Source organism: Alexandromys fortis, unplaced genomic scaffold, assembly GCF_014885135.2.
Source record: "Alexandromys fortis isolate MF-2015 unplaced genomic scaffold, M_Fortis_MF-2015_v1.1 scaffold_211, whole genome shotgun sequence".
Classification (NCBI taxonomy): domain Eukaryota; kingdom Metazoa; phylum Chordata; class Mammalia; order Rodentia; family Cricetidae; genus Alexandromys; species Alexandromys fortis.
This window is the reverse complement of record NW_026068103.1, coordinates 1046586-1063274: the sequence shown is the minus strand read 5'-3', so window position 1 is coordinate 1063274 and position 16689 is coordinate 1046586. Positions and strand designations below refer to the sequence as shown.

Here is a 16689-nt window from a genome sequence, read left to right as displayed (position 1 = left end):
ATCTAGCACTATGTGAGTGTGTGTGTGTGTGTGTGAGTGTGTGTGTATAAGGGTATATATTGGCACATACAAACACACACACATACCAACAGAAAGCTAATCACATAGAGTTAAGAACTGTCACTATACATTAGGCCTTTCATTAACGTAACACTAATATTTATGGCACAGGATACTCGATCCCCACTACTTTTAAGTCAGGAGAGTACAATCATTTCTCTGAAGCATCTGGAAAATGAGGCACCAAGAGGCACTAGAAGTTGCCTCCCAGAGCACTCTTCACGGAACCAGGAAGCCTCTGCACTGTCAAAGCACTTCCGGAAGAATTATGGTGTATGTATACCAATCTTGTGATATGCACATACCATTCAAGACTTGAATTCTTGGATGACTGTCAGTTCAGTCGGTGCTTTGTAAACTCAGCCTCATAGATAAGGCAAAACTATTTGATGTTCAACATACACCCAGAGACCAGCAGTCAAAATCTGGTCTATAAGAACACACAACAAGCAACTCTAATTCTTCAATGTGTACGACCCTAACCAATAGAGATTACTGTAAAAACAGATGACCAATGAAAAGTTAATGCAGGATCCAGGGGCCTCCTTCTTTGCCCTTATATGCTATTGACAGGATGTCTTATTTATTAAGCACATACTGTGTGCTCGGAACTTGAGGATATTAAAATAGGATATTAATTAATCTCTAAAAGTTTTTTGAAGTAGTTTTCTTGTGAGGTGAGGAGTTTGAACAGGTTACCTCAGGATATGCAACCCATAGAGCCCAGCGTCAACCCTATGCAAGTGGCTGCCAGTGTCCGTTCCCTTGCCTTGACACAGCGCTCCACGGATGGTCTGAATCTGAGTACTTGGGACTTGCTAGGACAAACCCTGTTTGCACCCTTCAGGATTAGATTTGAACACTTTAAATGTCTGGTTATGAAACCACAGATCTTGAGCCACAAAGGATGAGAGGGTGAACTCAACAGTTCGATTATTCAATCCAATAATTAACTAAGACAACAACAACAACAACAACAACAACAATTTCTCCTTCCTCACCATGCCACGTAACTGAACAGCTGTTGTCTCTTTGTGTTTGGCTTCTACATTCTGCAAATGAGAACCCTTGCCTTTTTTGCTTATAACACATAGTTATTTTGCCAGAGAAGGGAGAAAAGCTGACCATTAGACAATGCATTTGTATTCTCTCTCTCTCTCTCTCTCTCTCTCTCTCTCTCTCTCTCTCTCTCTCTCTCTCTCTCTCTCTCTCTCTCTCTCTCTCTCTCTCTCTCTCTCTCTCTCTCTCTCTCTCTCTCTTCCTTGCTCCCAGTAACCTCTATAGACCAAATGAATCCCCTTTTTGATGGATTTGAGAAGATAAACTATAATCTTTTCTTTTTCTAACTGAACACGTACATTACACGCCTGGATTAGTGGAGTCATTCTTGCCCTTGGTCACAATTGGGCTCCTTTAGTATAGAAAATGCTACAAGTACCCTTATCTAATGGCAGGTCACTTCTAGTCTACTTTTAGCCAACTAGAGTCAATTCTGCTACAACACAACATATACGATCCTACAAAAATCATTGCACCCTGCAAAATTGCAACCTGAACCATAGGGAGGGAAACGGAAAGGGACATAACACCTCAAACCTTCACCAGTGGTTACCTTTGTTAGAGGACAGGAATTTAATAAAAATAATAGCTCCACTTTATATATGTAAAATGACTAAGATACACAAATATGGCTTTGGCCATTAAAAAGACTGCAGACTGCCCAGTAGTGAGACCACTCTGCACCCTAACCTCAAATAGAAAAGAGGTAAAAACCAAATAGGTGGAGGGGCTGAAAGTAGCATGCATGGGGCGGGTTGCAGTAGGAGAATGCATGGAAGGAATACATCTTCCATCTCCCATGAGGCCTGGAAGCATCTTTTTCATTTAAAATGTAGAGCAGGGAAGCCCACATCTAGATTAGGCACCTATCTGGTCAGAAACTCATTTTTAACCTAATGGGAAGTTTTCCTCGACTGACTTCTAGACTGCACCTGGGAGCTCTTTGGGTTTAGTCCAACAGCACTTGGCAACCTCAAAGCAGCCATGGCTAAAACTCAGAGAGCCCCACAGCATGCACCGACCTCCTTTGAAGGTGTTTGGAAATGGCTAGCGCTTTCTCTTCACCCCTGTGCGCCACATTCTCTCCACTTGTATTTCCCCGAGTCTCCTCTCTGACCTGCATTCTATTCCAGCCACAGACTTTTCTCTTGTCAACTCGGATTCAGCCATTCTCCCCGCATCCCTCCCCCCAGTGATGCCACATACACCTGGGCTCTTCAAGATGCTTCATTATCTCCAGCTACTCTTCAATATGAAGACTTTCCATTAGCAAACTATTTGGTGCTTTCCAACCGAGCTGTTTAAACATGTTTGGAATGCTGAATGAGCCCGTTTTCGTATAGGAAAGGTCATACACGTGAAAGAAGAGCAAAACCTGACATCAGAGGGCAATGCGTGAGGAAGTCAGGGTAGGTGGTTCATATGTGAGACGTGTGTGTTGGTGTTCTGTGTATGCCTCCATAGCTGAGGTCACCTGGCCACAGCCTAATGCATTCACCAACACTTTCTTGTGTCATAAATCATCCAGAAGAAAGCAGGAGGGCTGCATATGCTCAAGTTCCTCCTTAATATGTCAGTTGTATTTGAGCGATGCATATGTTCAAAACATGCATCATAGCATTAACTCTCAACTAACCAGCAAATCAATATATGCAATAATTCAAATTCCTTCCCTCACAGAGCTGGCATTTTACTGAAATTCAAATGTTGACACTGTGTAGACCTAGTTTCTAAATTACAAGGGCATTTACATAATCAAGAGTTGTGTACAAGTAATACTTATTCTTCTAGAGTCAGTCGTTACGTAGGGATTTCTAAGTAGCTGCTGCCTAAGACAGGACGTGCTGTCGGAGGACAGCAATGTGTACACAGCACCAGCAAGTAAGGTTTGCAGAGCTAAACTTGGTGTGGCTCTGTCCCCCAGGCCACAGTCACCAGGTGAGCCACGCCTAAGAGAAACACTTTTCCAGAATCACGGTCCTTCTACTATCACATTTTCTGAAATTAACTTTCAAAGTAGAGTTATCAAAGCGAGTTAGACTCTGGGCCAGATAAGTGTGACTGTTACTGAACCTCATCCAACTTGGAAAAGGTAGTTTTCTTAGATAATTAAATATTAGCCATAATAAATAAAATAGAAATCTTCTATTAATTTAAATTTATGTTATTAACTTATAATGGCTCAGCAAATAAATTGTTTTTCCTCTTTCTTTTGGTGTGTGTGTTTGTGTGTGTGTGTGGTTTGTATGTGAAGAGTGCACATGTGTGTGTGTGTGTGTGTGTGTGTGCACGTGGAAGCCAGAGGCTGACATTGGGAGTCTTCTGCAGTGACACAACATCTTCTTTTAGTTTATTTTATGTGTATGAGTGTTTTGCTCATGTGTTCCTGGTGCTCAAGGAGTCAAGAAGATGTCAGACCCCCTGAACTGAAGTTATGGGTACTATGAGTTAGGAATCCAGTCTGGGGTCTCTGCAAGAACAAGAATTCTTAACCACTAAGCCATTTTCCAGCCCCTTTATTTTGTTTTCTTTTGTTTCTTTGTGATAGAGCCTCACTATGTTGTTCTGGATGGCCCAGAACTCACCCTATAAACCAGGGTGGCCTCAAACTCAGAGATCTTTTTGCTTCTTCCTCCAGAGCACTGGAACTAAAGGCATGCACACCCACACTGGCCCACCTTATTTTTTGAGACAGGGTCTCTCACTGACCCTATAGCTCATTAGTTCATCTGGACTGGCTGGCCATCAGACTTCAGGGATCCACCCTTCTCCAGATCCTCAGCACCAGGATAACAGAGACACACAAAGTTGCCCAGCTTTTTGTGTGAGTGCTGGGCACCTAAAATTGGTCCTCACATTGTGAGGCTTCTCCCCATTTCCTTCACAAAATTTCAGATGAATATTAGTACTTGGTAGTCAACTATTTCTTTTATTTAGACTTTTTTGTTTATACAGAAATCAATGCCTGGTATTGGCTGCCTGCATACATTTATATGAAAATTACATCCTTTATTTTGAGTCTGAGGTTGTAATTAAAGGAGGCAGGACACAGGAGGTCTAGATATAAAAGGACAGGAACACAAAAGGACGGGAACTCGTCCTCACTGTCATGCCTTTTCTTTGGGCCTCAGCTGACTCTTGCATTGAGGACTGGTTAGTTCTCCCCAGCACAGTCTCACTGGGTACACAACCCACACCTAAGGGACCCCATGCCCAGTGGTAGATGGCCAGCACAAACTCAGAGGTATTTTTGGAGTTGTTCTGTTTGTCTCATGATGCTTTGCTTTGGGCTTTTTGTTGTTGTTGTCCTGACAGATCTTTTGCTTATATATTATGGCTTCTGATTTTATTGCTATGGGTTTTCTGTGTGTGACTGTGTGTGTCTCAGTGTTTTTATGTGTTTTTGGTGCTTTTTCTTTGGCTCTTTTTTCCCCATGTTTGTTTGTTTGTTTGTTGTTTTGTCCTATTCTGGTTTGTCTTTATATTCCTTTATCTTAGTTTCTTCTTATCATTTTAGATGCCTGTTCATATTCTAATGAGAAAGGAAGAAAGGGTGTAGCTTTGGGTGGGTGGGAAGGTGGGGAGGAGCTGGGAGGAGCTGGGGTAGGGGAAACCAAGGTCAGAATGTATGAAAAAATTATTTTCAATAAAATTGACTGGAGAAAGAAATGCTGATAGGTATATGTGTTCATTAGGGGATATACCACGGTTCCTTCAGCAACTATGCAGCCAATGCATATGAGTGAATCTGGCCAGCACACACCATATCGGAAAGGTTAGCTCTTAGCTGACCCCAGTGAAGGAACCTAGGGTTGGCAGATCATCTGATTTATTCAAAGCAGCCAGAAATCCAGATTCTGTGAGACTCCACTGGTGCTGAAACGCTAGTTAAGTGATATTTTTACACATCCTGTCCAGAGACAACGCTGAAAAACCGTACTGCCGAAGGCCAGCCCCAGCCAGTCTACCTCCTCATAGCTCACCACTGCAAGGGGCCCTATCAGGTCAATAAACCGAGACAAGAATGGCTACATTTACATCCTTCTATGCTTAGCTTTCTTATTTCCCAAGAATCCCTTTGGCAGGAATGGCTTTGCCAGAGAAAGCAGAATTTTTATACTAACTCCTCCTTGCCTATCTGACCAAGAACTGGCCAAAGACAGAGCACTAGTGTATGCTACCATTAATTGCTAAGATGGCATTTCAACTTTGAAATGAGCACAAAGGACAGAAAACAAAGCCTAGATTCTATAAGATAAAATCTAGAAGGCTTAAAGTATTTCATTTCTGTAGAAGCCCAGCTCCCTTTTGTAACAGAAGAAAAGTGTTGTCGTTCATGTAGTGGGGCTTCCAGGGCAATTATAACACAATCAACACAACAGACATAGCATTACAGGTGTTAGACCATGAGCTTCAACATCATCCTCTCCTGAGTGGAGGAGACTCTAGTACGTAGTGACAACTAACATCTGTCCCAAAGAACTCTATGCCAGCTTCTTCACAGTCATAAAAACACTGTGGGAAAGAGGGAGAGGTAGTTATTTTCCTTGGTTTCAAACAAGGGAATGACTTGGCTGTCAGAGCCCCCAGCAGTGGATCCATCAACCTTGACTAAAAGTCAGAGCGTGAGAAATAAGCATGGGCGGGTTCAGTATTCACTGGGTTGCCCTCCCGACAAAGACTCTGTGTCTCTGTATATTTATTTTGTATCTCTGTTTTTTTTTTTTTTTTTTTTAACTGAACTACTCCACATGCCCCTATCCTGGAACGTATGAACCCATCAAGGTTGGACACCGGCAGATGTTTACCCCAATGTAGGAACCTGGCACTTGGTCATGTCAGAATCCTAACGTCCTCATTCATGACCTATTGCTATGTCTTTTATTACACTTTATTTGGGATTTAATGCATGTGCTACAGTAGGTGTGTGAGGCCAGAGAAAACATTTGAGCAGTCAGTTCTTTCCTTCCAAGCCTCACCTGATAGCTGGGACTGAAATCACTCGGCAATAAGCTTCCTTAACCACGGAGCCATCTCTCCAGATCTACTATTTTTAGCATGCTTCATTTTCATTTCTGAATGAGTTACATTTTTTAAATCATTGAGACATCATAGTGAATGTAGAAAAGAACAAGAAAAAATTAAACAGCATAACTGATATGGAAAGCAAACTTAGGATAATGTAAGTATTATTGATGTTCAAAGTAAAAAATTACAAAATATAGGGAAATATATTAATAATGGAAAGATCATCCCAAGATTAAGAACAATAAATATTCCAATAAAGAGAACACAGCAAGTTCTGTGAGAAATTGATACAGAGATTAGCCATGACGTTGGTCAGTTGAATTACTAAACCTCAAGAATAGAAAGGAAACATCAGGACTCTATGCGGAAAAAGCAAATCAATTGCAATGGGGGAGCTGTGACATTGACTTTAGACTTCATGACCACATAACAGACAAGATATCTTGCTTTTTAATAGCAGGGAGCCACAGATACACAATCTGATCTGGAGATACATTTCTTGTTTAATTGGGAAGGACCTGTTACCACTCAGGACATTGAAACATTAATCTCTCTTTTCTGCTTCCATCTTCTCTCCCTTTCCTCCTCTTCTTTCTCTTTTTACCCCCTCACCCCCTTTCATTTGCTATATAGTCCCAGCTAGCTGGACTAAGTGCATGTGAACTGAATAAACCTTGCTTTTGCATTCTGGACTTGACTGGATTCCGGTGGTGGTCTCTCCGGGGGTCTCAATTTGGGCGCAACATTATCATGGTGGGAAGCATAGTGACATGCAGGCAGACATGGTGTTGGAGAAGTAGCTGAGAGTTCTACATCTGGATTGGCAGGCAGCAGGAAGAAAAAGTGACGCTGGGCCTGGCTTCCTCCAGCAGTGCCACACCTACTCCAACAAAACCACACCTCCTAACAGTGCCATTCCCTTTGGGGGCCATTTTCTTTTAAACCACCACATTCCACTCCCTGTACTCCTAGGCTTGTAGACATATTATAATGCAAAAATGCATTCAGTCCAACTTTGAAGGTCCCCATGTTTTATCAAAGACTCAACAATGTTTAAAGTCCAGAGTTGAAAGTTTCTGAGACTCAAGGAAATCTCTTTACTATTACTTCCTATAAAATCAAAATTAAAAAGCAGATCACATACTTCTAACATATAATGGCAAAGGATGTACACTACCATTCCAAAAGAGAGGAAAGAGCATAATGAGGAAACACTGGACCGAAGCAAAACCAAAAACCAGCTGGGCAAACTCCAGACTCTGCATCTCCGTGTCTGATGTCAAAGGACTCTTCAGCTCTCCAACTCCTTTCAGCTTTGTTGATTGCAACACACTTGTCTCTCTCAGGTTGGTTCACTTCCTGTTAGCAGCTTTCTTCAGGAGGTATCCCTTGACTCTGGCATCTCCAACATCTTGGGGTCTCCCAGGCAATCTGGGCTTCATCTTCACAGTTTCACACATGGCTTCTCTAGGCCTCCATGCAGGGACACCCCTGACATATGCTTGGCCTCAGAGGCTATCCTCAGTCACGGAGGGAGATTCCATAACCAATTTCTTAGATCCTTAACTCCAAAACCAAAGCCATGTGGCCGAAGCTCTGCTGTTTGCTAGGGTGTTGGAAGAAGGCTGCTGCTTGTTGGTTCCTGGCCGTCAGCCTAGCTTAGACCCCAAATAATCACACAGAAAATGTATTAATTAAGTCAAAGCTTGGTTCATTAGCTCTAGCTTCTTATTGGCTAACTCTTACATACTAATTCAATCCATTTCTATTAATCTGTGTATTGCCACATGGCAGTGGCTTACCGGCAACGTTTCACCATGTCTGACTCTGGCAGCGGCTCCATCGTTTCTCTTGACTCCCCCTTCCTTCTCCCATGCTATAGACCAACTCAGTTCTTTATTCATTAACCAACAAAAGCAACACATAGACAAAACGACCTCCCACACCACTAGGGATAGAACACAGCTTCTTCATTCAAATACATTTTCACCAACTTTCTGGTTTTGATGGTTTCCTTCACCTCCAAAGCTTGGCTATCCTGGAACTTGCTCTTCAGACCAGGCTGACCTGGAACTCAGAGGTCTGCCCGCCTCTGCCTTCCTGAGTTCTGGGATTAAAGGTGTGCCCCATCATACTTGGCTCTAAGCTTCTCTTTAATTCTTTTTTACAAGTTGGAAAATTAGCTGGGTAATTAATCCAAAACTCTTTTAATTTAGCCTCAGACAGACTTTTTAGGCAAGGGCAAAAAGCAACCACGTTCTTCATCAAAATCTCACAAGAATGGTCTTACTTATATTCTTCTCTGAAACCTCTTGCTCTGAGGTAACTGCTTCCTTTATTCCACTTAGCATCAGGCTTTTCTACAATCTGCGTATATTTCCTTGTGTTCCTATTGTCTTCCAAGTGTACATTTTGTATTTTTACTTGCTCATCTTGCTCCTTTTCATTATAGATTTCTCTATATAAGACCAGCCACTAATAACCACACAATACAGTCAACAATAGATTGTTTTGAAATTTCCTCTGCAAACATAATTAATCCAAAACTCTTTTAATTTAGCCTCAGACAGACTTTTTAGGCAAGGGCAAAAAGCAACCACGTTCTTCATCAAAATCTCACAAGAATGGTCTTACTTATATTCTTCTCTGAAACCTCTTGATCCAGGCCTTCACAGTTCAAATACCCTCAGCACCGTTGTCTTCTATATTCCTACTAGAATGACCCATTCATTTCCATCTAAAAATGTCCAATTGCTTTTCTAGTTCAAATTCTTCCAAAATATCCCATATTCCTTCAAACCAAAAGCATGGTCTGACTTATCAACCCCACTCCCTGGTACGAACTTCTGTCTTGTTAGTGTTCTGTTGCTGTGAAGAGACACCATGAGCAAGCCATCACTTATAAAGGAAAGCATGTAATTGGGGCTGGCTTACAAGTTCAAAGGTTTAGTCCATTTTCAGCACAGCAGCATGCAGGTAGACATGGTGCTGGAGAGGTAGCTGGGAGTTCTACATCTGGATTGGCAGGCAGCAGAGGGAGCGACACTGGGCCTGATTTGAGCTTCTTAAATCTCAAAGCCGACCCCCAGCGACACACTTCCTCCAATAAGGCCACACCTCCTAATAATGCCACTTCCTATAGGCTTCTGGGGGCATTTTCATTCAAAGCACCACGAAACATCTCCATTATTATCTTACAAGAAGAAAAATTTTAGACAAATTGACAGAGGTGGGGCAGAGAGACTTGGTCAATCAGGCAGCATTGAAAACCGAAGAGACTTGGAAGACCGCCCCACAGCACCAGTCACAGACCTTTAAAAAGCCAAACAGGAGCACAAAGCACACCCCCCCCAATCCTGACTACAGGGAGGTGTCTGCCATTTGCACGAAGGTTTGAGTTGGCTGCCTGTGGGTAGTTGAAGCTCAGTGTCTTGTCGCTGATTGAAACCTGGCCATTCGTTACTAAAATCATCCTTGTAAATCGGGTTTCCATTTGGCTGAGTTTGTTACAGAACCAATACAGAGAAACAGGACTCAGACTAGTGGCCTCATGTTTGTTTAAAAACACTGTTTTTTAAAAATTAAAAGTTTTCTGTCTTCTATGAGTATAATTTGTATGAATGCACTGAAAGACGCATAGGATAACTTTTACTCCATGGTAAGGATGCAGACTCCTCCATGACAGGACATCTTTCTTTCCCTTTTTATGATACAGTAGCAGAACTTTGCATTCTTTATACAATGTAGAAAATAGTAAGGTGACTTTAGATTGAAAAAAAAAAACCACCTCAGGGTGTGAAGAGATGGCTTAACAGTTAAGAGCACTTGTTGCACTTGCAGAGGACCCAAGGTTCAGTTTCCAACACTCACATGGTGGTTCACAAATTCAGTTCCAGAGGATCTGATATCCTTTTCTGACCTCCATGGGCATCAAGCATGCATGTGGTGTTCATACATATATACATGCAAGCAAATACTCATAAACTCTATGAAACATAAAAATAATTTTTAAAGATAGTCAAAATGCATTAGCACAACAATCAGAACTAAAAAAGCCAATGCTATTGTATTTTCTTTAGATCTTTCCATCATTAAGTCCACACTTAATGATCACTCAGATGCCTTCCCTGACCTCAGGTTCCCTATATATAATGAAAGTTAATCTACACTCAAAAAACTGAAATATATTTTTAAATCCCTATATAATTTGAATTAAAATGCTGAGTTAGTAAATTGATGTGGGATTCCCCTCTGTATGCTATGAATGTGTTTTATTACCATTGGTTAATAAATAAGCTGCTTTGACCTATGGCCGGGCAGAATATAGCTAGGTGGGAAAACTAAACTGAATGCAGGGAGAAAGAAGGTGGAGTCACACAGATGCCATGTAGCTGCCCAAGAAAACAAGATGTGAGATAACAAACCACGAGCCTTGTGGTAAAATATGAAGTATTGAAATAGGTTAATTTAAGATGTAAAAGCTAGCTAGAAATACACCTGAACTGTTGGACAAACTATTGTAATTAATATAGTTTTTGTGTGAGTATTTGGGTCTGGGTGGCTAGGAAATGAAAGCACAGTCTCCTTTTATAGTAAATGTCTCTTTTTTCAAATCCATTTTTTTGTTAAATAATTTTTAAATTTTGTGCTATGTGTTCAATGTATGTATGCATGTTTGTCCGAGTGTGCATACATACATAGAGATTAGAGTCCCTCATCAATTGTGTTCCTCCATCGTTCTCCATCTTAGATTTTAACACATGACCTGACACTGGACCTGGAGCTCTAATGGCCAGACTGACTGGTCAGGAAGCTCAGGGACCTGCCAGTCCCCACTAGTGCCCACAGCAGGGCTACATATGGCCCCTTCATAGGCTGGGGACCTGAACTCAAGCCCTCATCCTTACATGGCAGGGACTTCATTAATGGAGCCAGTTAAATCTCCTGCTCCCGGATGAACAATTTATACAGATAAAATAGGGACTGACATGGTAGAGAGCTTGCCTAGAATGTGAAAGGCCCTGGGTTCAGTTCCCAGCGCTGGAGGGAAAGACAGAGAAAACAGAATGTATCAAACCTAGTCCCCCACATAGCCATTACCCAGATTCAACAAGTATCAAGGTTTCCTCAACCAAGTTGTAAAGTTAAAAGCAAAACCGAACTCATTATTTAGCCTGCATTTCCTTCCATCTGAGACAAACTTCCTTTGGAGAAAGACAAACCACCAACCACAGGTTGTCTGTCCTGCTCTGTGTGGGCATCAGATCTCACCAACAGCAGCCTCCCGAGGCTCCACCATCTAAGTGTTCCTACAATCCAGGTCCCTTGTCTAGATGTTCAAAACTACAAGTATCTCAAACTTCAGAATTCTTTGAGTTCCTTCTATGTAGGTGTGACAAAAAAATAAAGAAATAACCTAAGAGAACAACTTGAAAAGAGAAACAGTGTATTTGGGCTCGTGTTTTCAGAAGTGTTAGGCATGACAGTGGGCGTGGCGTGGCAAAGCAGTCCGTATCCTGGCAACAAGGATGCAAAGAAAGGGTATTCGAATATAGGAAGAGACCAGGAGGAGATGCAGCCACGAAGGTCACACCAGTGACACTTCCTCCCACTGCGCCCATCTCCTACCATTCCCCACCTCCCAGTAATGCCAACAATGACCCCATCTGGGGATGAGCTAATCTATTTGTTAGGTCAGAGTCTCAAGATCCAGCTGCTTCAGGCAATGCCATCACCAACCAGCATGCAGAGAGGTGAGCCTTTGCCTGCTCTTTCTTATTCCAGTCAACTTAGAAAAAAATCAGCTCTTCTGTTTGAATTCAGAATATCAGTACACAGACCCAGAGACTCTTCTATATGATCAGGGTGTGGCTCATCACACCCCTATTCCTTGGTAGTCCTATCCTGGCCACTTTCAGGGTGACAGTCCCCAGGGGTTATTTCTGCTAAAGGACAGAAAGTGACAACTCAACAGTCATTGTAGGTCCATGGGAATTAATCCTGGAATCTCTATGCTGGAGGAGGAGTCTACATACTGCAGGGGATGTAACCCATCAACTTTTGATCATTTATTTTAGGTAATATCGATAATAACTTTTACTTTAACATATTTTCTATACTTAGATAAAAGGGGGAAAGTCCCGTTCCTTTGAAAAAGTAATTAGTGATTCAATATGTTCCCCTATTCCAGAGGTAAATTCAAACTCGACTATCACTCGTCACCCTACCTGACCAGTCTAGTTACAAAAAGCCAGCTCAACTGCAGTTTGCAGGCTTGCATATCCATCAAAGACATTTTCCAAAGCAGCTTTGACATTTCCTACTTTGTTGCTTTATTTGTTAGGCTCCCTGGCTAATGCTTCCTGACTCTCCTGGTCTGCACTGTAGACTTTCAGAAAGAGCAGGCATGGATGCTGTAGTTGTCTTTCTTGTGAGTCTTGCCATTTGCACTCTGGGATCTCAGACTCTTGGGTCTTTTTTGTATTTAATAGTACAGACTGAAACAATTCTCAAGCACAGGCTACACAATGATTCAGCTATTTTGAGAGACTAACTGGATTAATAAGATTAACTATCAATAACCTCCCATTTAACTATGAAGTTTTGACAGCAAATCATTTCTTAGTGTAGATGTCAATTTGAAGACGCAGATTTTTTTTTTTTTTGGACAGAAGAACCTCAGATTATTTGGGAAATGGCACACTGGCATCAACTAATCCCTTTATTTTGCAAATGGAGAAACTGAGATCCAATTTCTCTGATTCGTTTATTTTGTTTGGTTTTACTTCCACAAAGGACAATGCCAACTTACTAGATATGCATCGAATGGATATTTTCATACAATAGATTTTAGAATTAAAAACAAGCATGGAAACAAAATAGCCACTAAACTTAACAGCAATAGGCACCAATTTTTTTTCAAGGTGGTCATAAAGTTTACTTGCACTTTGCAGGCACGCAGCTCAAAAGAACTTAGTGCACAGGGAGGTAGGTAGTTTTGTTTTGATTCAATTTTCCTTCAAACGTGGGACCCTAAATCTACTGTCAGTAATTTATTAAATTTTATCTTTTCACTACTAACAGATTTAAAAAAAAAAAAAACTTTTCCCAAACATTACCTACTAAAACTTTTGCCTTCAATCTGTGTTCTGCATTTTGATATTACGCTTTTGATCTTTTCCTAAAATAAAGACTCTCAAAGCTAAATCGCTGTAACCGACCTTGGAGAGGTCATCTGGGACTTACAGATTTTGTACTTTCTCTGCCTAGGGGACCCCCAAGTACAGAGAGCTGTCAGAGTCCAGCTGTCCCTGACCCTAACTGCACAGTCAGGCCCTTAGTCCGGGGAAAGTCAAGAGCGGCGGGCCACAACTCGCCCACGATGAAACCGACGCCAGCCAGAACCCCGGGATCTGCTTTTCCCCTCGAAATCTTTTCCCTTGGGGGACAGGTGTCGAGGGCCCCGCGACGGATTTAGAGAGCTGGCTCTGCCGCGGACCCCGGCGGGAGGTGCGAGCCGCAGGGCGCGCACCGGGCCCCAGGGCGTGCGCAGAGGGGACGCGCACCGGGGGGTGGGGGGGTTCTCGCCCTCTGCGCGTTCCCGTTCCCCGCAGCCCCGGAAAGTTGCCCGGCGGCCGCTCCTGCACACGCCTCTCGCTCTGCTTACCTTCCCGGCCCTCGCGCCGCTCCCGATGGCGCCCGCAGAACTTTCCGGCCGAGCGCGCAGGGCCCGGTGGCCCTGAGGGCCCGAAGCCAGAGCCGGGCACGCCTCGCCGCCCGTCCGCCTGCGCTTGGGTCCCGGACGCGTCCTCCCGCGCCTGCCCGCGCCGGGCGCAGCCGATCCCAAACCGCTCCCTGCTGCGGGGACGGGCTCGGGCGCGCGCTCCGAGGCACGCGGGCAGCCAGCGGACGCCACCAGCGTGCAGGACTCGCGAGGTCCTAAGTTGGCAAAGACCCGCTTCGGGTCATCCTAGGTAGAGAGTGACGGAGCTGAGCACCAGCACAAAAAGCCACTGTCCACCTTCTTACCCCGCTGCACCCCGGCAAAGAGAAGATAAATCACCAGAGGGAAGTGGGTACAGGACAGAGAAAGGACAGTGATTATTCGTGGGTAAATAGGTTTTAAAAAAAATCAAACAGGGAAAGGACATAGGTCATCATAATACAAAAATAAAACGCAAATGCCACGTGAGCTCAAATAATAGGCAAACATGCTATTTAAGGCAATTGTCACATGTATTTTTCCCTCTATGAAGTTTTTATTTTGTTCAGGTGACCAAGCACGTGGTGACTGTAGCTAAACAAGGACTTGACCTCTCCAAGATATGGTTGAGGAGGTTTTTACTGTAGATATGAGGGAGAATACAGCCAGAAGCATCTGGAGGAGTCCAGAGCAGGGAGAGAGAGTTGTAGACTGACCATGGCCAGCAGACTGAACCCAGCCTCTGGGGGGGGGGCGCGGGGGCGGGAAGGGGGAAAGAGGTTGAGCAGGAGCGGAAGAAAAGAGAGGACCAGGGGAGCAAAGATAACCAAGAACCAAATGCTGAGAGCTAAGAACGCATGGCGCATGGCCGAAATTGCAGGGTTTTATAAGAATGAGGAGCTGAGGGAAGGGAAGCCCATGAGCTGGAGGAGTTTGAGGTAGGGGAGTTGAGAGAAGCCAGGATGTCAGCTAGGGATTCTGTAACAGGTCCTTGCTATGCTGAGAGAGCCGGAAGGCCAGCGCATGTTTTGGCATGAGAATAGGCACCACAGTTAGCCATTGGACCTGACAGGATGGCAACCAATGAGAGTCACAATTTACTCAGATTTCAGGGGCGTCCTTTCTGCTGACATATATATATATATATATATATATATATACACACACACACACATATATATAAAACCATGGTGGTATTGATGAGTCCAGAAATGACATTTTTCTTGTTTTGTTGTATGTGTGTTTTATTAGTTAATTGGTCTGTTTGTTTGATTTTTCTTTATTATTTATTTATTTTCTCATATATTACATCCCAACCTCAGTTTCCTCTCCCTCTTCTCTTCTCATTGTCCTCCCACCTCCCCTCTCCTTTCCTTTCAGAAAAGGCAGGCCTCCCAGAGCTATCAACCAAACATGGCATATTATATTATAATAAGACTAGGTACCTGCCCTCATATTAAGGCTGGATGAGGCACCCCAGTAGGAGGAAAAGGGTCCCAAAAGCAGGCAAAAGAGTCAGAGACAGCCCCTGCTGCCACTGTTAGAAGCCCCACAAGATCGCCAAACTACACAACTATAACATACATAATATTTTACAACAAGGTGTGCTAGGGTAAAGGAGGCACAGAGCTTGTGGGAGTAACAAACCAGTGACTGGTTCAGCTTGAGACCCATGCCACAAGAGGAAGCCCATGGCTGTTTGTTTGTTTATTTGTTTCTCTGTCTGTTTGCTTTGAGACAGGGTCTCTCCACATACCCTTGACTGTCCAGGAATTCACTGTATAGACCAGGCTGGCCTCAAACTCAAAGAGATCCGCCTGCCTCTGCCTCCTGAGTGCTGGGATTAAAGGTGTGCGCCACCATACCCTGCTCGTTTTTCTGTTTAAAAAATATTTATTATCATGTATGTGTATGTTGGATGTTGGGGTGTGGAGGCTGGAGGACAGCTTTGTGTAACTTTGTGTAAGACATTCTCTTAGTTGATCTTTTTGTGGGTTCTATGAATCGAACTTGGGTCATCAAGTTTAGTGAGGAGTACTTTTACAGACTGGGCCATCTTCTTGTCCCCCACGACACACATGTATTTATTGAGTAACCAGTAACTGCTTGAAGCCTCAGAATAACCAGAAAGGCAAGATTAAAGTGACAAATGAACCTTCTCTTCATGGTAATGAGGATGAAAGCTAAGCTTCTCAACGGCATGGATGGCCGGAAATCACTAGATTTTCAAGCTTTTGTTCCAAGTGTTTGAAATCATTTGGAGAAGAGAAAGACGGCTAGAGAATTGTTAAAGCCTTAACCACGTATGTCAGATATGTTCTTGGTGTGTGCTTAACCGAGTAAGTGCCTTGTGTTTTAAACTGCTAAGGATAATATCCATAATTTTAATTTTAAAAATTTAGAATGAAGTTGTGCTCTGCCACAGATTCTCGGTGGCCACATCCAGGCGAGAACATCGACCATGTGATGTTTCAATTGCAGCTTTGTAAAACTCAAAGCAGAAGATCTAGGTAGCCCATGACTGGCTCCCGATTCATCCCACTATGGTTGGTGTTGTGGGGAACATTGCTGCTCACTAGCAAGCTCGTTTTCCTCTCTCCTATTCCCCGGTGCACTTCCTTACCTTGACCACAGCAGAGTCTCCATGAGATTGAAACACCTGATGGAACGGAGCCCTATGGTATAGGACTCCCCAGAGCGGCAGCCTTCCTCCTGCCCTGGGGGCTTCACCCAGGTGCTGAGCAGGGAGACAGCAAGATGTGCCTACTCGCTGCACTGTGACGTGGGGAATACTTAGGGTAACTAGCGAGTTGCAGGTAATAATCCTATGTTATGCCTCA

General features: G+C 43.3%; 1 protein-coding gene across 1 annotated transcript in view; it reads right to left on the bottom strand.

Moving 5' to 3' along the window:
* Popdc3 (popeye domain containing 3) overlaps positions 1-14030 on the bottom strand; it is a 29022-nt gene extending 14992 nt beyond the window's left edge. The window contains exon 1 of the mRNA XM_050123953.1: positions 13814-14030. The gene's annotated coding sequence lies outside the window, so the exon portion shown is untranslated. The remainder of the gene's footprint in view (positions 1-13813) is intronic.
* Positions 14031-16689: the final 2659 nt, after the last annotated feature.